At 42.4% G+C, this 24,102-nt stretch overlaps 1 protein-coding gene across 2 annotated transcripts in view; it reads left to right on the forward strand.

Moving 5' to 3' along the window:
* The window catches only part of NPSR1 (neuropeptide S receptor 1), a gene marked incomplete at both ends in the record, with an annotated part of 149,271 nt that overhangs the window by 45,008 nt on the left and 80,161 nt on the right, over nucleotides 1-24,102 (forward strand). The gene's annotated exons all lie outside the window — the stretch shown is intronic.

Genomic DNA, 24,102 nt, shown 5'->3' on the forward strand with positions numbered 1-24,102 from the left:
GAACATTAATTATCCATATGTCTGTACCCGTGGTTTTTCTTTCTCACCATTTAAAATCTTGGCCCTATTCCTTTACATTGGGAAGGATTATTTAAGCTTTTCCTAATCACTGATTTGATTTTGATTCCATTATTAGCAGAGTTACCTCTACTTTTCATCATTTTTAAAGTCTCTTGAGGGGGCGCCTGAATGGCTCTGTGGGTTAAGCCTCTGCCTTTGACTCAGGTCATGATCTCAGGGTCCTGGGATTGAGCCCCACATCGGGCTCTCTGTTCAGCAAAGAGCCTGCTTCCCCTTTTCTCTCTGCCTACTTGTGATCTCTCTCTCTCTGTCAAATAAATAAATAAAATTGAAAAAAAAAGTGCTAAACTGGGCACTCATGTTGTTTTGGGGCACCTGGGTGGCTCAGTGGGTTAAAGCCTCTGCTTTCGACTCAGTTCTTGATCCCAGGGTCCTGGGATCAAGCCCCGCATCAGGCTCTCTGCTCAGCAGGGAGCCTGCCTCCCCCTCTCTCTCCGCCTGCCTCTCTGCCTACTTGTGATCTCTGTCTGTCAAATAAATAAATAAAATCTTTTAAAAAATAAAAATAAAAATAAAGTCTCTTGAAAGTTGCTTTTTCAGTGATTAGTTTCAAAATATCTATTTTTATATTACCTAGTGCTTTTCATTTCTGTCAATTTCTCAATATTTCCTTTTTTGCAACTCATCTAATGTCTTATTGGTTCCTCCTTCACCTTTTATGCCATATTGTCAAAGTGTTCCCAAAATGCAAATGATCACAAAACACACTGCTTAAAATTGAAGTGTTCCCTGAACTAAAGTTTTTTTTTAATGTTAAGATTTTTTTTCCCCTGACATTTGTGTGCTTTTTTCTACTTACTTAATGCCACAAAAATCTCTCTACTATATGACTCACTCATTCCACCAAAAGTTGACTAATTGGCTAACATCTGAATAAATACACATGCTTTTCATTTAGATAATTCCTACAATGGCTATGCAATATCATCATTGTTCCCTACTCCGAAAAGAAAAGGTCTGTATATATAAAGAGAATCAGTTTCTCCTAAGCAGGAAAAGAAGGTATTGTCCTTTCACTCTGTGAATAATTTAACTAAAAAGAATGAACTCTTCCTCTTCTCCTAGGAATTCTTTTTTTTTTTTTTTAATTTTATTTCTTTTTGTTCCCTGCCTTCACACCATCATTAGCACACTGTGTGACCTGGGAGATGCACTTACCCTCACTAAGTCTTTGTGTCTCTGTTTCTAAAAATGAAGAGGTTTAGCTGGTTGATCTTAAGAGGCTAGAGTGATCTGGTTGTAATCATCCTTTGCTTCTAATCAGAAATTCCCAATTGTACAAATTGAGGGGAATTTTTATATCTTTAGATAAGTTGTTTAATAACCAAACAGCTTGTGTTTTAATGAGAGCTGACACCTTTATGAATTAACTCTGTTGCTTCATAATGGTAATATGTAGCTTCTGGCTCACAGAAGGAATATGACCAGTGGAATATAGTTAGAAGGTTGACTCATTCCCCTGTTGCTCGCTGCCTCACTGGGCTTTCCAGGTCAATATTCTACAATCCCATACACGGCTGTTTATTTATTCCTTCCTTTAGTCATTCAGTAAGTATTATTAAGCACTGACGCTATTGAGGCATGGTTCTGGGTACCAAAGGTACAGTGGGTGGTGTATTTGGTTATAAGTGAAAGTTCAAACAATAATGTAAGAAAGGAGACAATTTTGCTTTTGTCCTGCACAGTTCAGCAGCAGAATATCCTTGGGCTTGATTTGCTCTAGCAATTCAGCAATGTCACCGAGGACCCTGTCTCTGATATGGTAGAAGGCCTCACCCCCTAAGCTTTGTTCCTTATCTTGGTTATGGGATGCTGTCATAGTCTGCTGGGGCTGCCATAAATACCACAGAGTGGGTGGCTTAAACAACAGAAATTTATTTTCTCACAGTTCTGGAGGCTGGAATTTCAGGAGGAAAGTGTGGGCAAGTTTGGTTTCTTCCGAGGCCTCTCTCCTGGGCTTGTAGATGGCTGTCTTCTTCCTTTGTCCTCACATGGTCTTTCCTCTGTGTGTGTGAATGTCTGTGCCCTAATCTCCTTTCCTTACAAGGTTACCCGTCATATGAATTAGGCCCCACCCATACGACCTTATTTTACCTTAATTACTTTTTAAAAAGCCCTATGCTGTCATATTCTGAGGTACAGGGAGTTAGGACTTCAACAAGTAAATCTGGGGGACACAATTCAATCCGTAGCAGATGTCTCCTAATGACTCCTGGGGAACAGTGGTCCGCAGGCATTGAGAAAAACTGTGACTTCCAGAAGCCTTCTTAGAAGTACAGGAAGGCACTCTTCCCAGCAGTGCTTGTCAACCCTCTTCATGCACCTCCCTGACCTAACTTGAGCTTTATGCTCATATTTGAACTAATTGATGTGAACAAGATTTGCATATACACTGAGGAGCTTAGACTGAAGTCAAATGCCTCACTCCTAGAGATTCAGTTTTCCCCAAAACACATGGGCCAGGCAGATGGGACGGATACTTGAGTTAAAAGGTGGGGTGTTTACCGAAAGAAGGAGAAGTGGATGTTGGGGAGCATCGCCTGCTTACAAACAGTAAGGGGGTCGAAAAAACGGGGAGTCGCAAACTTCATGAGCTCCTAGTTAACGGAAGGGAAAAGGAGATTTTTCTCCGGGCTCAGGAGTGGGGTAGCTGGGCAGCTCGGATTCCAGAACATGGCAGAATATACTCTGCCCAAGAGCTGGGAGCTTTCTGAATATCTTTGAAGATTCAAAACATTATAACACTGCTAGAGGAAAATAATATTTATAAAATTATAAAGTGAGCTTTTCCATTCAACTCAGGAGAACCGTAACACAGATCAAATAAAATGCAATCGTTTCTGTCTCCCTGATAATTATGTAGATAGGTGAGTGGTGATCAGTAACCTTCAGGATATTAACAAATATCATCCCTTTGACCTTATACCAGCCTTGTGAGATAAATATTCCCATTTTCCAGAGAGGATAATGAGGCTCAGAGAGGGTAGGCAGCCTGTCAAAAATCCTCGAGTGCCTTTGGCACTCCGTCGTGTGAGGGATGCAAGCACGAGGAACCTAGAGTCACAGGTTGTCACTTTCTTCTAAAAGGGCTTGAGAGTTCCCAAGCATCTCTTCAGGGAATTCTTGTGGTCATACTTGGAGGAGGCCCTGGAGTAGAGTGACTTAATATACAGACAGGTAGCCCCGCTCTATCCTGTGGAACTGTGTCCTTGGCTCAGTGATTACTGGCTCCACCCCTCATGAACTCTGCCCAAAACTCAACATTAAAAATTAATTGTTGCTTGTCCCTAATTTTAATCATTAAGGAAACTTATACAACTTTTTGTGACCTTCACTCCCCTTTTCTTTGGCTTCCTGTTTCTTGGTCGTTAAGAATGCAGTCAGTGTTATACAGACAGAGGCTGGGCGTGATCTCCAATCGACTTCTTCCTCCACAACAAGCTCATTGTGTCCTGAACACCCACGATGTATGTACAGTTTAGCCATTGTCTGAAAACTCGAGGAATCAACGCCCGTGTCTAAAATGCATTCTTACACTTTTCAGGCCAGTACAAACCACAGTATTCCAGACCTCTACACCCAACTTCTTCCTTGACATTCCTTAAAACGGCCCTTCTTCCTGCCCAGCTTTCCCTGTCAGTGATGCCAACACATCTTTGCAGAATCCTGGAGCAAACACGAAGGCATGCTAGGGTCCCCTCCTTCTCTCACACCCCACATGCAGTTCCTTGTGAAATCATCTGACTTAAAAAAACCAAAAACCAAAAAACAAACCAGAAACAAAGAAAACATTTGCTATCCAATCACTGAGGGAACAGAGCTTCCCATTTAATAATCAAATTTACTAAACCAATTCATGATGGGAAAAGGCAGGGTCTTCTAGACTCACTGAAATACTTACTATAGCTTAACCAATGATATTAAATCCTCTAAACATGTAAAACAATAATATAGTACATAATAATGCATGTATGGATATATAGATATGTGTATTTTATATAGATATGTATACTTATACATTAGACACACACATTATGTAATATATATCCATATCTATATGTAACTGCATATATAATATATACAGATGATATATAGTATACAGATATACTTTGTAATATATCCAGATACATATTATATTGTATATTATATATACAGATATATGTTATATACCTGTATCTGCATATACACATTAATATATCTATATCTGTGTGCATATATCTGTGTGCATATATCTATATATCTATATATGCACACAGATATGGAGATACAAAGAGACAAAATCTGAAACGTTTTAATGAAATGGTGATGAATTTTTAATGAAATAATGAAATGATGATACTACTGGCCAGGAGAGATACACACTGAATCCGGTCATTAGTGTGGTGTTCTGTCCTTTGAATCAAAGATGTGTCATCATGCCTCACCATGATTACATATCCATTCAGTCAATGGAAACTCGTCGAGCATCTGTTATGCACCAGACTGTGCGAAGTGCCAGGGAAAGGAGTGAGCAAGCGAGGGGTACACTTGGCCCTGTGGAGCAGTAGGCTGGTGTGGATGCAGATATTAAACATACACTGGTCAAGAGGCTGGCGGCGGGGGTGGGGTGGGGTGGGGGGGCTCTCTAAGAGCCAGCTCTTGCTCTGATAGGATGATCAGGAAGCTACTGTGGGATGACTGCTTCTGTGTCTTGAATGGGCTGTTAGAGAGAACTGAGGTTTTTTGGTGGTGGCTATAGATAAGAAGCCCAGTCTCTGCACCTGCTGAACTGAGGACTAATCCACACAGTGTGGCAAATTCCCCCTGAGAAGACCACCCTCCAGACCTCCTGGGAACGAGCAGAGTCCTCTTCAGAGACACCTTTCTGCTTGCTACATGCCCTCCTTTCAGGAGAAACTTTTTCAAAGTCTTTCTCTCCTTTGTCCACTTACATATTTCTTATCTCTTCACATTTCCCCATCTAAGCCTTCCCCCAAATAAGTTTGTCTGGACCTAGCTTGAGTTCGTTTGGCAAGATTGTCTGTTGTCAATTCAATGTCGCCACGGCCTCTCTCTCGGCTTTCTATTGTATCACAGGGGAGAGGCCTACGTCTCCCAGAATCCTTTCCGCCGTTTGCTCCCAGGTCAGATCCTGCCACTGAGGAGCACACACGCAGGAGATCTGGAACAGAGAGACAAAGGGGAGATGGTTCCTGCACCAGCGGCGAGTCTGACAGAGCATGAACGAGCAGATGGCAAGCATGAGAGTAGTATCAGTGTTTTCTAAGCTAATTCTTGGAAGTCACCTGATTTCTTCATGCTTACAAAGATTGGTGAAGTTTGCGGAGACTCCACGTGACCTCCTGCAGACCACCTGTTCGGGTGCTACATGCAGCTAAGGTCATCCGAAGTCACTGTCTAGCCATTCGGGTGCTTTTTCATTTTATGAACTCGAGCCAAAGCTTCCCTGACTCCTCTTACGTCCCTAGTTCCCTGTATCCAAAACCCTTCCTACTTGGGATTCCTAGAAAGGCTACTTTCTGACTGAACCTGACAAATTTGGTAGGTTTGTGGGGAAAGGACCATTCCCATTTCTTTTGGTGCTCTCTGCCAGAGCCTGACACTATACAAGGACCTCCCTTCAGGGAAAGGAGAGAAAGCAAAGAAAGGAAGGGAAGAAATCCACTCTTTGTGAATTACCTATTTCTAGACTCTACTATTAGTGTCTAAACAGCCCTCTGCACTTTCTATCTTGGAGTCTCAAAAAGCCACGAATAATTAGCTCGAATAATGAATAATAAGCTTGAAAAGAAGTCCTTTAGCCAATGAGAGAAAGACCTTTCTGTTTGACCCGATACTAGATGATTGAGAAGCTCTCCTTGGTCTGTGCCCTGATTCAGTTGGTAAATACTAATTTGGGACATACTGTGCACAAGGCCCACTGCTAGACCTGGTGGAGAAGAGCAGCATTAGTAGGAAATAGTCTTTCATCGGGGGACTTCTGTGTAGCAGGGAGAAGTCAAAGTTATTAATTGAAATGACACCAGACAGAGGAAAATGTCATGAAAAAAAAATTACATAAAAGCAAGAGCTAAGAGGTTTTCAAAGAAGCTGAAATTATATTCTCATAAGAGAGATCAGAAATCTTCCTTTCTGGAAGAGATAGATCTTAAATGATGGTTAGGTTTCCCAAAGAGATAAGCCAGGAGCTGTGCTGGCCTAGAAAACAGGCTAGCAATAGGTATTTGGTGTTCTCAGAATATGGCCAATCGACTTGCTGGGCTAGAAAACAGGAACTCCATTAAGGAAGGAGGAGGGTTATAAATATAAGCGTGAGAAACACCTCCTATGTCCAAGGCGAGGGGTTTTCAGTCATCCTGTAAGTAGGAATCAAGTCCAAGAACAGTTAAAAAAAAAAAAACAAAAAATAAAAAACCCTAAACACTAATATCCAGGCCCCACACGAAAGATTCCGATTCAACTGATCTGGGGCCAAAGTGAGACATTGGTATTTTTTCCAAAGTTCCCCAGATGATTTTAATACGCAGCTGGGGTTGATAACTACTGAGACAATGCTCCTGAAATGCCCAGCACAGAGCCTGTTCAAGCAACATTAGCTTTTGTTCTCCACCATCATTGTTTAGGAGATCTGAGACCTGGGCCCAGTTTGCTGGAGGAGCATGGTTGTGGCTGCCCCACAGCGGCCTGAAAGGGTGGGTAAGACCACAGAACACATTTCTCAGCACTGGCTGCACCTTTCAGTCAACAGGGGCTTTGCAAAAACACGGGTGCTCTGGCCTACTCTGACCAATCAAACAGCATCTGTAGGGTGGGACCCAGGCAACAGTATGTTCCTCGTTAATTATTCCACGAACATCTGCCACATGATCTGATCTCTATTTCCCCATTAAAATTGATTTGTTGGCTCTTTCAGTTTTCACAGTATGCCTTGTATTATAGCTGCTTGTTTATACTATCTCTCTCGCTGTATCGTGAACCACCGAGATCAAAGATTATGTTTTGTTTCATTTTGTTTTTATACAATCTCTTTCCCTTTGCACTCAGCACCCAGCAGAGTTCTAACATATGGTGTATATTTAAGTAATATTAATTTAACTAATTGTCTGAAGCCACAGATACCCATCTGAAACTCCCTGACTTCTCCACTCTATTTTCCCCTTTACATTACTTGCAGTGTTTTCTTTGGTTGTTGTTCTGCTTTATGTCCTTTCTTCACACTGTAGCCAGAGTGATCTTTTCAAGACTCAAATCCATTACTGAAGCTGTCTGGTGGGTGTAATAATATATGCACGGTGACATAATGAACGTGCATGTCGGTTATAACGTTTGATCTCTTTTTGTGTGTACGAGAAGCCCTCCACCATTGATAAAGGTCCTCAATGACTTGAGAAGGCACCCCAAGTGAAAAACCACCGCCCCCGGGGTGGGCTGGGACTGGGGGTCTGAGGGTGAGAAATTGGGGCACTGGGGCATCACTGAAGGCTTTGAGCAGAGGAGCGACTTAAACAGAAATGTGTTTAAGTGTCGAAGCCAAAATACAGCGTGAGGATAGAAGAAGGAGACTTAATTACTTCTGAGAGAGTCCTTTATTCATTTCTCAAAGGACTATATAATCATCTCAGTTCTGTTTCCAGTTTCCTTCCTCCCATAATTATTTTTTTCTCCGTTCACTTGCCCTGATAGCCTTATACTCATTTGAGTTTCTGTCAAAGGGTCACATTTCAGTATATTAATTCTCTTGCTGAATGTTACAGCTTGAATTCCATCTGCTAGTTTTATTAAAATCTAAATGGGGAAAAAAAAAAAAACCCTCTACATTATCTAGGAGATCCATGTGAGCAGCCTGGCCCCATTAGCCGTCGTCTGCCGTGGAGACGGATTGCGGGGAGGTGTGATTTTAAGGACACAGCTCTCTGGTGCTTGTTACAAAGCACACAGACTGGCCAGAGAGGAAGCTGCCCTGATCAGTAGTTACATCGCTGGTCCCCCCGCAAACAAATAGAATTCCAATTGTTAGACACATCTTGGTGGGACAATAGACAACCACTGTGAATTTAATAACCTACGACAGAGAACTCCATTTTTTTTCTGGACGAATTAGCATCTTTTAAAAGAGTTAGCCCATTTGTGGTTTTGCTAGCACGGTCTTGTGATGTGGGGGCCAAATGCCTAAAAATCTTTGAGAGACAAAGATAAAGAAATCAGTCTATAGTGTCGGATGTGGCTGCCTCTGGGATTCCTCCTTCACAGCCCATCCTTACCCCATCTCCAAAGGACAACTGAAAATGTATATTGAAACAATTAATGATTCCGCTCAAAGGCAGGAAGAGAAATCTCCAGGGGTCAGACATGAAGGGCAAATGCTTAGGCGGGAAAACTCTGGGAGCTGGAGCCGGGCAGAACACAGTGCAGAACCAGAGGTGATATTTAAGAGCTGTGTTTTCACATCTCTGGGGGCGGGGGTGGTTGTCAAGGCTCCAGTAGTAAGTGCAGACCTAGGCTCCCTGAATAAAGCCTGGAGCTGGCGAGACTCTGTACCATCCATGATTGGGAAATGGAAAATTGCCCCGCTGGCTGGGAAGCCAATCATCTGTCTCAGGCCTTATCCCGGGCCCCTCCAGATACAGGAACACCTCAAGAAACAGGATCTCAAACCAACCATGCACACTGGACACCATCATTCAACAAGTGTCCCCGGTTCTGGTCACTGGTTGCTGTGTAACCAACAATCCCACCCAAATGTTAGTGGCTTAAAATATCAGTTTGTTGTCCCTCATGTGTCTTGGGCGGGGCGGGGTGGGGGGAGGTCAGGAAATCAAGCAGGGCCCAGTACGGTTGTTTGTCTTTGTTCCACAAGGTCTGGGACTCAGGTGGGAATGGCATGAATGGCATGGCTGGCGTGTTGATGCTGGCTGGCCCCTGGGAAATTGTCAAGAACTGTTAGGCAGGTTCCCCGGACCCTCCTCCAAAGCTTCACTGAAGGGGGGGGCGCTGGGTTCCGGGAGCACCTGGTAGAGACTGCAAGGATTCACATGGCCCAGGCTGAGAAGTTACAAAGTCTCACTTCTGCCACATCCCATTGGTCAGGCATGAGTCACAGCCCAGCCAGGATTCAAGAGGAGGGCACTGCATGTGAATAACATGAAAGGGGGCTCAGGAGCTAGGGGGGGAGCATCTTTGAAGCGGCTGGAAGTAGGCAATGTGCCATACTTGGTTATGGTTGTAGGAACCTTTGTGTAAAAGCCAAATAGACACACGGGTTCAGAATAAGACAACTCTATAGGGCCCTTCAGAAGTAACCATAAAAATTGCCCCGTAAGACCTCTGTACATTAACATACCCACCAAACTCTCTTAGAGATCCCAAAGGTGATAGGAAAGTGAACTTAGAAGTAGAGGCCCATTTAGCAGAGCTGGGATGTGATTGCCAAGGCTGACCAAGGGAAGGTCCACAGGGTTCCCCACCCAAGACCCAGTCAGTCATTCCTGACCAGCCTTGGGAGAGAAGCAGAGCTGGGGGTCATGGCTAGATGGGTAGGTGGGCTACCCAGTGACTTTAGCTATGCATCAAGGAATGCCATAGAGACCTAGAGCCAAATGAATGATGATGAGCTATTATTCTGAAGGACATAAAACCACCGGCATGTCCATAAGAAATTGTACCAGGACGACAAACCTCTCATCTCAAGCAAGCAGGAGTGATCTCTGAAAAGAAGTTCCAGGTTGGTACAAGTCACAGTGAAGATGTGTGCTCTGATTAACACAAATGACAAGTCCCATTGTGCTCCTTCTATCTGGAGGAAGATTAATTAAGGACACCTGATGTGAGAGACCGAGAGGAGTCTGGCTGTCACGGCAGACATTCTGCATTGTGACAGGTTCCCCTCTGCCTGGCCAATGCTTCAGAATAGAGCAGAGATAGAATGGGCTCGTAATTTGGGCTGCTAGAAAGACGGCAAAGAAAGAAGACCCAACTCAATAAAATCAAGAAATTCAGGCATGTAAAGGCAATGCTGTCCCAAGCCAGCACTGCTCTTGGGTTAAGCAAATAGGAATATGGTTCCAGAAAGTCCTTCTCCCCCAAAAATGGTCTTTTTGAACCTATCAGGCCCAAGTGGATTATATAGGCACCCACGTACTGAAGGTTTTTTTTTTTTAAGATTTTATTTATTTATTTGACAGAGAGAGAGAGAGAGAGAGAGAGGGAAGCAGGCTTCCCACTGAGCAGAGAGCCCAATGTGGGGCTCGATCCCAGGACCCTGAGATCATGACCTGAGCCAAAGGCAGAGGCTTAACCCACTGAGCCACCCAGGTGCCCCCGTACTGAAGTATTTAAGAGAGTCAGAAAACCCTCATATCACTGGAGCCTCCACCAAGGAATTGTCAGTCGGCCCTACAGAACATTCTTTGCAACCCTATCTTAAACATTGGCAAAGCAATGTCATATGTTCACTATATTCCATTTCCTGTCTGTCCTTTCTGGATGGAGTCATGTGATTTGCTCAAGCCAATGTGGTGTGAATGGAAGTGTCATGTCACTCCCAGGCTGAAGCCACAAATAAGGCCCTCGATTACCCTGTCCACCCCTTCACGTTCAGTAATGAGGGTGAAGGCCATGTGTTGAGATGTCGGGTTCTTTCGATCAAAGCAGCTTGAGCCTCTGACTGTCTGCACTCCTGCAGACAGCATTGGCCTCAACTATGCTATTAGTCCAGAGACTTGGTGGGGTCACCAGGAACATCCTGGTGCTGGGACTTCTGCAGGTGGTGAGCTCAGCACCTGGGTGCAAAAACTCCATACTTAGCTTGGAGGGATGCTAGTGGAAGTAGCTCCAGGATGAGAAGAGAGTTGAGGGAAGCCACAGTTAGAATGAGGGGGGCACGGGTTAAATCCAGAGAAGGAAGCACAGAAAACCCAGAAGCAGTGGGGATAGTGTGGGCGACCTCCAGAGTTGAGGTACCAGGACATGGTGCAAATTCTGCCTGGGACTGAGTGGTTCAGGACTCAGTTATTAATCTTTACCTGAAAAGAAGAGAATGTACAACTGGTAGCAGGTTCCAAAGGCAGTCCTGGTCCAAAGACTGACTCTCCTGCTTTCTATTAGGAAATCTTCCAAGACAATTTACTTCTCTCTGAAAGCAGCTTAGGTGAGGGGGAGATGGAGGAGAGGATGAAAAGCCAGAGGATCTGAGAAGTAGTGGAGAAGGCAAAGGAGCCAAATGCGAGCCCAGGGAGGTGCCATTTGGTGCAGAACTTCTACTCTTGCTCTGAACTGGCTATGCCCCAAGGTGAGGCATACCCTCTAAAGCCCGGCGGGGTTTTCAGGGTCTCACTGTAGGAAGAGACTACTTTCACACCCTGGGATTGCAGAGTGTATATAGTATATAGTAATCTGAGGAGCTCATTAGACACAAAAATGATACAGTCCTACTTTGAATCCAGGTTTTTCTGTCCTCCAAGCCCAGGCTTTTCCCCAGTCCTGCTGGCCGGGTGCAGTGTCCAGGGTCGGCAGGGAGCAGAAAGAGGTGGAAGATGGAGTTTGCTCTGTGAGTTTATCCAGAGCCCACGGCATGTGATAAGGTTGCTAGGGGAGGATGAGCGCTTAATACCTAGTAAGCGCATGGGGGGTGCGTAATGCAATGAGAGAAAAATGGGCGGTCACATGGCTGGGCATCAGAGGGCTGGAGTGAGGGTAAGTGCTCTCAGAGCACATGCGCTGGGCAGGCAAACGCCACCCTGCCCCATGTCTGCCTCTCTCAGGGGAGAGAGGGCAGGGAAGCTGTTTCCTCTCCTTTCATTTCCATGCTGATGCTTGGCATAATTTGCTGCAAAGATGTTTCCTCTCTCATGACTTAGTGAGGAGAATGGAGTCAGATGGTTAGCGTGCTAGATTGTTCAGAGCTATGTGGAAGCAGCAGGTGACCTAGAAAAGATTGGTCCTGGGAAAAAAGGATAAGGCGCCGTCCCTGGATAATGATGACATTCTGTCTCTGTGCGCCGTTAAGAAGTTTCTGCAATATTATGAGAAACAAGAAAGGGATTTTTCATATAGCTAGCACCGTACTACATAAATATATATCTCATACCTGGTTATTTAATGAGGATTTAAAATGTATTGTCATACTGCTGTCAGAGCATGTTCCTAAATCACAGATTGTTTCCATTCTCTTCTGCCAAAAATCTAGATGGACTTGCAGTTCGGGACTGTGCCCGTCTCACTGTCCTCCCTGCAATCTGTCTCCTCTCCTCACCTCAAAAATATGGGGAAAAGTGAAAACTCCCATTACTATTAAAAACCACCCATGACAGACAATCCAATGTCAGAGTTAGAGAGGAACTGATACTACTGATTAGGTAGATGGGGTTGCATGGCAAAACACGGAGCCAGGGAGCCCTCGAGACCATGCCTAGATTTGTTTTGCAAAACCAGACTGACAACAAATGCAAGACAGAGGGATGATCTGTGGCCTGATGTGACCCACTGGACAAGGAGAAGCTTGTCCTCAGATACTGCCAGGCTGTGAGGCAAGCACAATGAACTCATGACACCATTTACCACTTTCTAGAAAGAACTATAAGTCCCAGGGGGGAAATGGGCAGAATGTAGGAACAGACTCAGGGTATTAGGTGATGGGTAGTCCTACAAGTAAAAAGCTGGGTGTGTGAGTTGAGAGAAGTCCTCTGGTGATAGTGCCATGTTGGGAGTTGCGGGTGGTTTGTGTGTGGGGTGTGTGTGTGTACCTCACTCATTAAGAGTCCCGAGGAACCAGGCAATTGAAGGGGAGGGAAGACTTCCCTTAGACAAACAGCCATCAGAAACCTGGGATTGGCTTGGAGTGAGGCACACTGACCTGGTCTCCCGGTGCATTTCGGGAAGGGGTATTATTCGTTCACCAGATGCCAAACAGAGCGGGAGCAAGAGTAATTCATCCGCCGTATCTGCTTCTAATCATCCAATCTGAAAAGAAATTGGATGTTTTCCTGAAAACAATAAGAAAGCCATCAAATAATTTAGAACTATAGACGTGTAGTTTATACCAAGACAAAGGAAACAGCATCCAGAAGGCTCAGAAGAAAAAGATATGTCTGGAAAATTACCTCAGTGGATAGAAAAAAAATACATTTCAAGGAAATGTTTTGGTGTCATTTAAAGATATGAAAAGGCATAAGTAGGAACAGTGTCATAAGCAGGACATGTAAAGGAAAGAAGCCCTGGCAGGAAGGGAACCATCAACCGACACTTGAGGCAACAACCAAAAACGGCCCAATTCATGGTGCAGAAAATCCCATCCACTAATGGAAGGAAAATTTGAGAAACCTTCCCAGAATGATGAGGAAAAGGATAAGGAAATCTAAACAAAATAAAAGGAGGAAAGAGTGGGAGAGAACAAAGAGTATTCCTGAAAGAGAAGCAAGAATAAATGAAAGAAAAGCAGAACCAAGCCTATAACGGAAGAAATTCTCCCTGAGCTTAAAGAAATGGGGAGAGAGAGGCTTGTATGAGCAGGTTCCAGGGACTTGTCATTTCTAGACACAGTCATTGAAAGTTCAGACCTGCCACCCCACATCCACCATCATCGAGTCACATTTTTGCAAAGCGTTTTTGTGCATTTACTCAACAAATATTTATTTTATGTGTAGGTACTACAATTAAAAAAGGTTAAAGGAAAGTCCTCAAATTTTAGGGAGAACAATATTGTTGACTAGTAATACTCACAGTGACTTTCTATTTCTTTGCAAAACCAAACATCAGGACACTTCGAGAAGACATCTAAAGTCTTAAGGGAATAGTTTGTGGCCCAGGGATTTCAGAAGCTGCCAAGTTACCTTTTGTGTGTGAAGGTAACATAACGACGTATGCAGATAAGCAGTGGTTTAGAAACCACGGCATTATTATAGAATGTTTAAAAATAAACTTAAAGGTATTCCACAACCAGGGAAGAGTTGGAGCAAAATTAAAGACCTAAATTGAGGAAGTCATGGTATAGAGTCCTGAAATTATTAAAATACAAATGATCATAAATAATTAGTACATGTGGTTATAAACTAAAACAGTATCAAATATCATATTTTTAAAAGAATATATATGTGTATATACATACATACACACACACATATATATACACACATACCCTTAACTTAATAATTCTATTAAAATTTTCCAAGAAATTATTTAAGGTTGGGTGTAATGGCTCTAAACCAAGATACAGTTTACAGTGTCATAAAGTGAAAAATATTAGAAGAACAGTGGTATCATTGGCTGTAGAAACAATAATTTATACCTTTAATGAACTACAATAGAACAATGCAGACAAAAGTTATTTATAGGTTAATAAGCTGTGATATGTAAAAAAGGGGGGGCAAGTTAAAAACCCAATATTTATAGTATAATTCTTTGGAAAAAAAATTAACTTATGCAAATAAACAGAAAATAAAATCTAAACATCTCTGCAGGTAAATGTTAATAGTTGTTATATCTGGGTGGAAAAGTTTTACATGCTTGTTATTTTCTGGTCTATGTTGGTTTGTTTTGGCTTCTCTGGTTTTCTAGTTTTTTCTGCAAGTTACATGTAAGAGATTTAAACAAGGCTGTGACGTATTCGATTTTCAAAGATGGAGACAGGCTTGAGGGCCAGGATGAGAGACGCAGTAACTGAAGCCAGTCAGGTGGGAGGTGGTGGACGCCCAAAGCCAGGCAGTGAGCGGCAGGCCGAATGGACAAGAGTGACAGGCTTGAGTCACTCCAAGGACAAGGGACCAATGAGGCTGGAGATTGGGTGGGTAAGGGAGTGAAGCAGCAGATAATCACTGTACAGTGCAGCAAGAAATCCCATCTCCTCTGAGTTTTAAAGAATAAGGAAGAGTCAGCCAGATGGAGAGGAGGGGAAGACCATTGGAGCCAGAAGTGTGGGTCCGGTTATTTGAACTGTCTCACCATGGCCTTTCCCAGCCAAACTGCAAACATACTCACCAAATCTGAATGAACATTTTCAAAGGGAGCGGAAAGCACCGCTCCCTCCAGAACCCCTGAGCACCTTAAGTCAGAATGAATCCATCCATCTTGGCTGAAGCAATCCCCCAGGGGATGCTGCCCAAGGCCGCTTTGCAGAACGGGTTATTCTCTGCTGAGCGCCTCATTTACTCCTGAACGGAGAACTCCTGGGAATCCTGCATCAGCCAAGCACGGCACAGTTTCTATTTCTAGGAAATAGTAACACATTTGACCCCAATGACTTACAATAGCAGAGCAATGTCCCATTGCCCAGTAATCATCACCGTGACCTTCACTGGGACTGAAGTGTCCTTTCCCTGAGGACCCGCTCCAAAATACCATTCAGCAGATTCGAGGTCCTGTCAGAATGTGAAGATTCATCACACTGACAGGCCCTCCCTTAGGACTCCCAGAGCCTAAGGGTTTGAACAAAGCATCCTTTATATAGAGAATGAGAGGGTGCAAATTTCTAAATGGCCCAAAAGAAAATGGTCTTTAATTATCTATCTCTCTTTAGCAGACATTTAAAGTAGGAATGGGTCACTGGAATTTCTATTTCAAATCTTCACTGAAATTCTTTATCAAAAGGTTTCTTTTTTCACTTACCAGTGAAAAAAGTTATAGTTTACCAGTTATAGTTTATAACAATAATAATCGTAATAAAATAGTATGAATGTTTGTAGTTTGCCAAATATATCTCCTTTTGTCTTTTCAACAATCACTCGAAGAAGATAACCTAATTTCTATAGCAGTTAGAGAGAAAACTTATCCACTTGGTTGAACCAAAACCCATTTACCTCCCACAAAGGAGTTAGACTTGTGTTTTAAAGAATATGCCATTACCAAGAAAGCCCCATTATACTTTCACTTCGACTTTTGCCCTCCAAGTCACCTAGACCTGAATTACTAGCTTGTTTCTCCAAAACCAATTAAAGTTGACTTTCTTTTCATCACCTCCTAGAACTGGATCTGGAAGAAAATGGTGTAGCTAGCATAAAGGAAAACCTCTAAATAGTGTAGCCATATTGTCACAGAGACAGATTCAGAAAAATAAACCCGAGAACTCTAGAGAAGGAAAGCATATTATATAAGTTTTCCCTAGAGTTTGGCAGCCTTTGTTCATGGTTGGATATAAACTCATTCAGTTCTACCCAAAAGCCCACACAACTTCACTTCCTGGCATCTGTTCTCTGTTCCCAGGAGCTGGAAGATTATTTCTTCTGATAAAGTGTAAAACATTTGCAGCAATAAGGTGTGCTCAGAAAGGGAGAGAAAGCATACAGCATGATTCAACAGGTCTGGGTAGGACCCAGGAAGCTGAATTTTTTTTTTAACAACTCCCTCAAAGTTACTCTTACTCAAGTGATTTTGGGGCACTATTTGAGAATCTCTGAGTGTGATATTTGATGGTGGTATGCACCTAGTGGTTAGGAACTTAGAGTAACAGTTTCTCAGGGTCAAATCCCAGCTCTATGTCTCACAACCAAGTGAATGTGGCAAGTCAATTAACTAAGTCAGTTAATTAAGTCTCAAATTTCCTGTTTATTAATGGGATAATCACATGTGAAAATTAATGAGATAGTATATGTATGCAAAGTGCTTAGCACAGGTATCTGGATTACAGTACACAATTGATAAATTGGAGTAATTATTATTATCATTGTAGTATGTGAAGCCATTAAACAGTACTGTAGTATGCTTGTAGTATGTCTGATGCTTATGGGGTTGGATGAGAGAATGACTAATGATAGTAGACAGCAAGTGTTACCAAACTACCAAATGGATGATACATTCAAAATCCATTTTAGAAAGGAATAAAAAGGGGCAACCCTGAGTGACTCAGCCATTCAGCGTCTGCCTTCAGCTCAGGTCATAATGCCAGGGTCCTGAGATCGAGCCCCATATGGGCCCCCTGCTTGACGGGAAGCCTGCTTCTCCCTCTCCCACTCCCCCTGCTTGTGTTCTCTCTCTCGCTGTCTCTCTCTGTGACAGATAAATAAATAAAATCTTTTTTTAAAAAAGGAATAAAAATAAAAGGAGGGGGAGGTCTGGAACCTAGCCTGCCCATTGCCTCAAGGTGACTACCAACACGATTTTCGTAACTATTCCTGAAACTACTCATATTGCAAAAAAAGAGAAAGCACTTGCAAGACTAAAACTTAGTAATTAAGACACTAAAGCCAAGGGGCACCTGGGTGGCCCAGTGGGTTAAAGCCTATGCCTTCGGGGTCCTGGGATCAAGCCCCACATCCGGCTCTGCTCAGTGGGGAGCCTGCTTCCTCCTCTCTCTGCCTACCTCTCTGCCTACTTGTGATCTCTGTCTGTCAGAAAAACAAATAAAATCTTAAAAAAAAAAAAAGACACTAAAGCTGAAAGAGGATGTCACCATGAATGTCATAATTACACTTTTGAAGAATTTACTATGTCCCCTCAACAACACCAAATCCTCTACTGGGATTGGCTCATTCTATCTTGACAGCCACCGTAGGATAAGTGTTGATTTTGTCTTTAGCTGTGATGGAGGTACTGAGGACAGAGAGATGAAGAAGTTCAGCAAGGCTGCACACACCCTAGAGAATGGGACCTGGTTCTACGCAGGTTAAGACATCTCCAATCCTGTGCTCATAATCAGAACCCTTGTAGTAGGGTCCCCAGAATGAGGACAAAACCCATTGGGGAGGTGGTTTCCTACACTACACCAGCTAACTGTCATCACCAGCTTGTTAATAAAAAGGAAGGTGAGCAAGAGAAGACGAGCCACGGACTGGGAGAAGATACTTGCAAAAGACATATTCTTATAAAGGCCGATCAATTAAAATATTCAAAGAACTCTTTTAAGTCAACAGTAAGAAAACAACCTGATTTTTTTTTAAAGATTTTATTTATTTATTTGACAGAGAGAGAGACACAGCGAGAGAGGGAATACAAGCAGGGGGAGTGGGAGAAGAAGAAGCTGGCCTCCCGTGGAGCAAGGAGCCCGATGCAGGGCTCGATCCCAGAACTCTGGGATCACGACCTGAACCGAAGGCAGACACTTAAGGACTGAACCACCCAGGTGCCCAAACAACCTGATTTTTAAAATGGGTGAAAGACCTGAACAGACATCTCACTAAAGAAGATATACTAAGGGTAAATAAGCATAAGAAAAGATGTCCCCCATCATGCAGCATTAGGGAATTGCAAATGAAAACAACAATGAGTTACCACGGTATTCCTTTCAGAATGGCCAACATCTAGAACACTGACAACACCAAATGCTGGTGAGGATGTGGAGCAACAGGAACTCTCACTCATGGCTGGTGGGAATGCAAAACGGTACAGCCAATGTGGAAGACAGTTTGGCAATTTTTTACAAAACTCAACATAATCTTAACCTCACAGTCCAGCAATTGCACGTCTTGGTATTTACTGAAAGGAGCTGAAAATTTATGTCCACAGAAAAACCTGCACATGGATTATTATAGCAGCTTTATTCATATCGTCAAACCTTGGAAGCACCCCATATGTCCTTCAGGAGGATATGAATGGATGAACAAACTGTGGTGAATCCATACAATGAAATATTATTCTGTGCTAAAAAAATGAGTTATCAAGCCATGAAAAGATATAGAGGGATATAAATGCATATTACTAAGTGAAAGAAGCCAATCTGAAAAGACAACATAGTGTGTGATTCCAACTATATGACATTCTGGGAAAGACAAAATTATTCTAAAATCGTTCCATTTTAAAATTGAACTAGAAACAGTACAAAGATCAGTGGTTGCCAGGAGTGAGGGGAAAAGGAGGGATGAACAGACAGGGTACAGAGGATTTTGGGAGCAGTGAAACCATCTTGTGTGTCATTACAAAGTGGATAAAGGTCATTATAAACATTTGTCAAAATCAGAGAATATCTAACATCCAGAGTGACCCTAATGTAAATGGTGAACTTTGGGTGAAAACATAATAATGTGTCAATGAAAGTTCATGGGTTGTGACCAGAGCACCACTTGGGGGCAGGATGTTATCAGTGGGGGAGGCTGTGATGTGCGGGGGCAGGGGGTGTCTGGAAACCCTATATATTCCCTCTCAATTTTGCGATGAACCTAAAGCTGCTCTTAAAAAATGAATTTTTTCTTAAAGAAATGGATGCCAGTGTTCAAACACATCAATGGATTGTAAAAACATACATAAACAGCGATCTCCAAGGAGGCAAGAATCATGTTTATCTTGTTTGCTTTATTCTTAACTTATTTTGAAATAAGAATAAATTTGAAGGAAGCTACAAAAACAGTAGAGAAAGATCCTCTGTACCTTTCATCTAGTTTCCCCAGTGGTTTTTGCATCACATTCTGCATAACTTTAATATAACATCAAAATCAGGACACTGATGTGGGTAAGATGGGGGGAGGGGAGCTGTGCTTTTACTGCATGTGTAGATCTGTGATACTACCCATGCCCACCCAGTATCTTGTTCAAGTGCGGACTAAGATACTCAGTAAGGCTGTCAAGTAACTCAGTGAATGAACATATAGCAGGCAGCTAGCTGGCTGCCTGGCTGAATCTATGACGTAATGAATAGCACATAGTTCTTACAGTATAAGCTCAGATGATCTCACAAACCATTTTTATTTTTATAAAGTCTGGATTGGGAGCACCTCACCACACTCCTAAAGAGTCCTCCCTTCCAATTCAAGTTGGCCAATTGAACCTACATGAGCTGACCTGCCCTCCCCAAAAACATTTTCCCTGAAATACTATAACAAAAATATAGGCGGAAAGATAAAAGCTATGTCCCTGGTGATAGGAAAGGGTGTGTATTCATGTGATTAAAAAAAAAAAAGGAAAAGACTTTCTAACTAGTTTCGGACCCAGTGACATGGCAAGCCAGCATTGTGAGAAAACACAAACGTGCGTTTGAAGCAAGTGAAAGGGATACCCATCAAGACTCCATTCTCAATCCCGGAACTCAGAAAACCAAGAGCTACAATTAAAGGATATTCTGGGCATAAGTCGCGGAAGCAACGCACCAGGGCCAGTCACAGAGCGACCTCCCAGTCCATCCTGGGTGAAGGAGACATGCTGGGGTGGGTTGCGCTGGGCTGAGGGTGTAGGAGTGGGCGGCCACGGCAGAGCCAGTTCTCACCGCAGGGGGGCGATGCTAACTAGGGTAATATGGCAGGGAGGGCCTCAGCCCCTGACAAGGCTCAAAAGCTCGAGGTGGGGCTAGTACTTTCGCCTTTGTCTCTAAGAAGAACTGGATCTTGATCTGGCTAAATGGAAGTAGAGAATATTCTGCCTCAGCTAGTGTCTGCTCACCTAAGGGTTTTCAGCAATGATCCAAGGATTTTAACAAATATAATATCATCTGTGAAAGAAATAAGCTCCGTTCCAAGGCTGGTGTTAGGAAAGGGCCTCAGAAAGGACCGTTTTGCTAGACCTGAGACCCTGATGGCCCTGCGCCCTGAGTGTCTCCTCACAGGAAAGCCCACTGGCCCAGAGATGGTGGTGACTGGCCACAGTCTCTGTGGGCCTCTTCCCACATAAAAGGGAAATAGGAGCAAAGAGAGAAAATAAAATGTCTGTAAATTCTTCATTATGGTCCTTTTTTGTTTAGAAAACATTTTTGCTTGCTTTTTATATTGCTGTTAAATGCAAGACAGAAACTTGTTTGTTCTTCTGTCTCCCGAGAGAAAAATGAAAGTGAGATTCTATTTCACAGTGTGATCATAGTTTCTGACCTAGAGAAATTGATCAGGGTGTTCAAGTGCCTCCCACCAACCCTTGGCAAGAACTGTCACCCATTTCCCCCCTCAGAGGTTCAGCTCTAAGTACAACCCTTCTGAGCACAGCGTCCTCTCCCAGAGATCTTTGTCAGCCCCAGGGTCCAGTCCCCGCAAGAAGCCCATCCTGCTGACGGCTATGGCAGTACAGGTCATCTCTGGAGACTGCTTTATCTTACACTTAAGAGGGAATAAAAGAGAAGCAAAACCTATTGATTGATCTCTGTTTTCCTCTTTGTTTCCTGAAATTTCCATTTCCTTGTGAATAAAAGAGTCAAAATATGCTCCATCCCAGAGAAAAGATGTATTCCTGAACTTTGAAAGATTTTTTTTTAAGTTTTTGTTTATTTATTTGACAGACAGAGATCACAAGTAGGCAGATAGAGGAGGGGAAGCAGGATCTCTGCAGAGCAGAGATTCTGATGCAGGCCTGTGGGGCTCGATCCAGGATCCCAGGATGCTGGGATCATGACCTGAGCCAAAGGCAGAGGCTTTAACCCACTGAGCCACCCAAGACCCCTGAACTTTGCAAGATTTAAACATCTTGAAAATATACACCAACCTCTGATAGAATCAATGAACACATACAAAGATTCTGCAGTTCACAAGGAAACTCTCTAAGGAATTGAGTTAATACAATCCAATAAGAAAACAATATAATAAAAGATGTAAGTGAAAAAAAAATGAGCAAAATTATCAGTTTGCAAATGATGTGACTATCTAAGAAGAAAATGCAAGATTGTTTGGAAAACCCATTGGGCCTAATAAGAGATTTAATTAAAGTAGCTGATTATAAAAACAACAAATATAAAAAGCAATTAGCTTTCCTATATACTAGCAATAACCTATTAGAGAATTTAATAAAAAAAACTACAGATTAAATTTTCATAGAGCAATCAAAACACAAAGTGCATGTGAATCCACTTTGAAATAAATATGGTGACTTACATGAACAGTTAACTAAGTGACATTTAGAGAATTTAAGAATTGAAAATCCATTCAATGTTTCTGATCAAAAGATACCAGCTTGTAAAAACTCCAGTTATCCCCAAATTGCAATTTTTAGTTTCATGAAATTCAGATGAAGACTCCAACTGGATTTTTTAACTTAAAACCAGCACATAGTATTTTAAAGCACATCTGGAAACATGCACTCCTGATATGTTCCATGAAATTTTCTGTAAGGGAAACAGTAAGTAAAGTGTAGCTGCTCATCTTAAAACAAGTCTGTGTTGGCTCAAGATCTGAAAGTGAAGGAACAGAATGAAAGGCCAGAAGCAAAGCAAATATGCGTAAGACTTTAAGATATAGGAAAAGTGCTTTTGAAATGAATAGGGGATGGGGGTAAGGTGGTTGAATAAACAGAGGCAGGATTGATCAATGTTCTTCTTGCTTTCAGGCACATACTTAGCTCCATGCTGCCTACAGCCCTTGGGTTGTTTTGGTTTTTTTTTTTTCCCAATTTATTAGTAAAAATTTATTATTTTATTAACAAATAACAAGTATAGCACAAATTATCAGTTAACCTGACATTCTCAGAACGTTCTATCCACCAGCAGCAGAATACATATCCCAATCAAATCTTCATGAGACTCACCAAGATTGAACATACACTGATCAATGGAAGACGTTACCGTGAACTTAAAATAACTCAGAACATACAGTGTATCTATTCTGAACACAACAAAATTAGAGAATTAATAATAGCAAACTAGCTGGGTTATTTCCAAGTTGCTTGCAGCCCTTTGTGCTTGCTCTTCTCTCTGACTTGAACTGTCTTCTGCCAAAGCTGTTCCTGGTTTCTGCTCAGTGTTCCCTCTTCAGAGAGGCCTTCCTTGGCCTCCCAAGTCAAAAAACCAGCATCCTGTAGAGGCTTTGAGGGATTTCCGGGAGTCATCAATGAAAAAGATATGTCCACACGGTGGCAGTAATGCGCACGAGCTTTATTTAGGTGCTACTTTGACAAGTTTGTATGTGAGGAAGTCCTTGGGGCAACAGGACCCAGAAGCTATGGTGCAAGGGTCAAGGTTCAGGAGGACAGGAGGGCAAGCGGGGAGTAGAATCGAGAAGGTTGATGTGTCTAGATGATGCCACTCAGCCGCACTGCAGGGAGCCCCAAAGTTGAGAGCATCAGCTTGAAATCTGCATAGCCCCAGAGTTCTGATCTATGGCTAGCAGATGTTGGACAGGGTTTCAGGGTTTACAAAGCAGGCGGCTTTTCAATAGCTAAAAATCTGTTTATTGGGGCTATATGAGCTAACAGATCTCAGCTTGCTGTGAACAAAGAAGAGAGCTAGGAGCCAATATACAGAGGCGATCTCTGGCTTACTTCTACGACACTCCCATCCCACTCTCAGCTCCTCACCCCTTTCATATTTTATTATAACGCCTATCACTCTGTAACATTATAATTCTATAGTTATTTGGGTTTTGTGTTTATTTTCTGTTTTTCTCATTAGAATATTAATTCTATGAAGACAGGAATGGTATCATCTTTGTGGGTCAAAAAGCATTTGCTGGAGGAAGGAAGAGAGGACAGGTTTACTTTAAAGGAAAGACGTTTACTTAAATAAGCCATAAAGTAAGTTAAAGTCTCCAATATAAACGTGAAATTGTTTTCAGAAAAAAAATTTGAACAATTAGGGTGAGGAAGGATTTTGCTAAGTGTGACATCAACTTGTGAAGAAAGACTAACAGGTTTGACCAAAATATTATAAAACACAAAAATTTAAGTTGTAAAGTGAAAAAATTTTTTTAAATTGCAAACTAATTAGAATAGTTACAATATTAGTAGTATTTGCATAGCTGATAACAAGTTAATACACTCACCAAATGAAGACTTCTGATAAATCGATAAGATGATAAATACTTAAGATAAAGAAATAAGCACAAATATGTGAACAGGTAAAATAAAAAAGGAAATGCAGAGGCACCTAGGTGGCTCAGTGGATTAAGCCTCTGCCTTCGGCTCAAGTCATGATCTCAGGGTCCTGGGATCGAGGCCCGCACTGGGCTCTCTGCTCAGTCAGGAGCCTGCTTCCCCCCCCCCCCCCCCCGCTTCTCTGCCTACTTGTGATCTCTCTCTCTCTCTCTCTGTCAAATAAATAAATTTTTAAAATATATTTTTTAAAAAGGAAATATAATTTACTAGTAATCCTATTTTAAATGTTAAATGTTGCCACTAACTAAATGAATGCAAATAAGAATAACAACGAGCTGCCATGTTTTCCTACTAAGAAAAGAAAGCAGGTTTCAAGAGATTGGT

This window comes from Martes martes (assembly GCF_963455335.1).
Source record: "Martes martes genome assembly, chromosome: 11".
NCBI lineage: Eukaryota > Metazoa > Chordata > Mammalia > Carnivora > Mustelidae > Martes > Martes martes.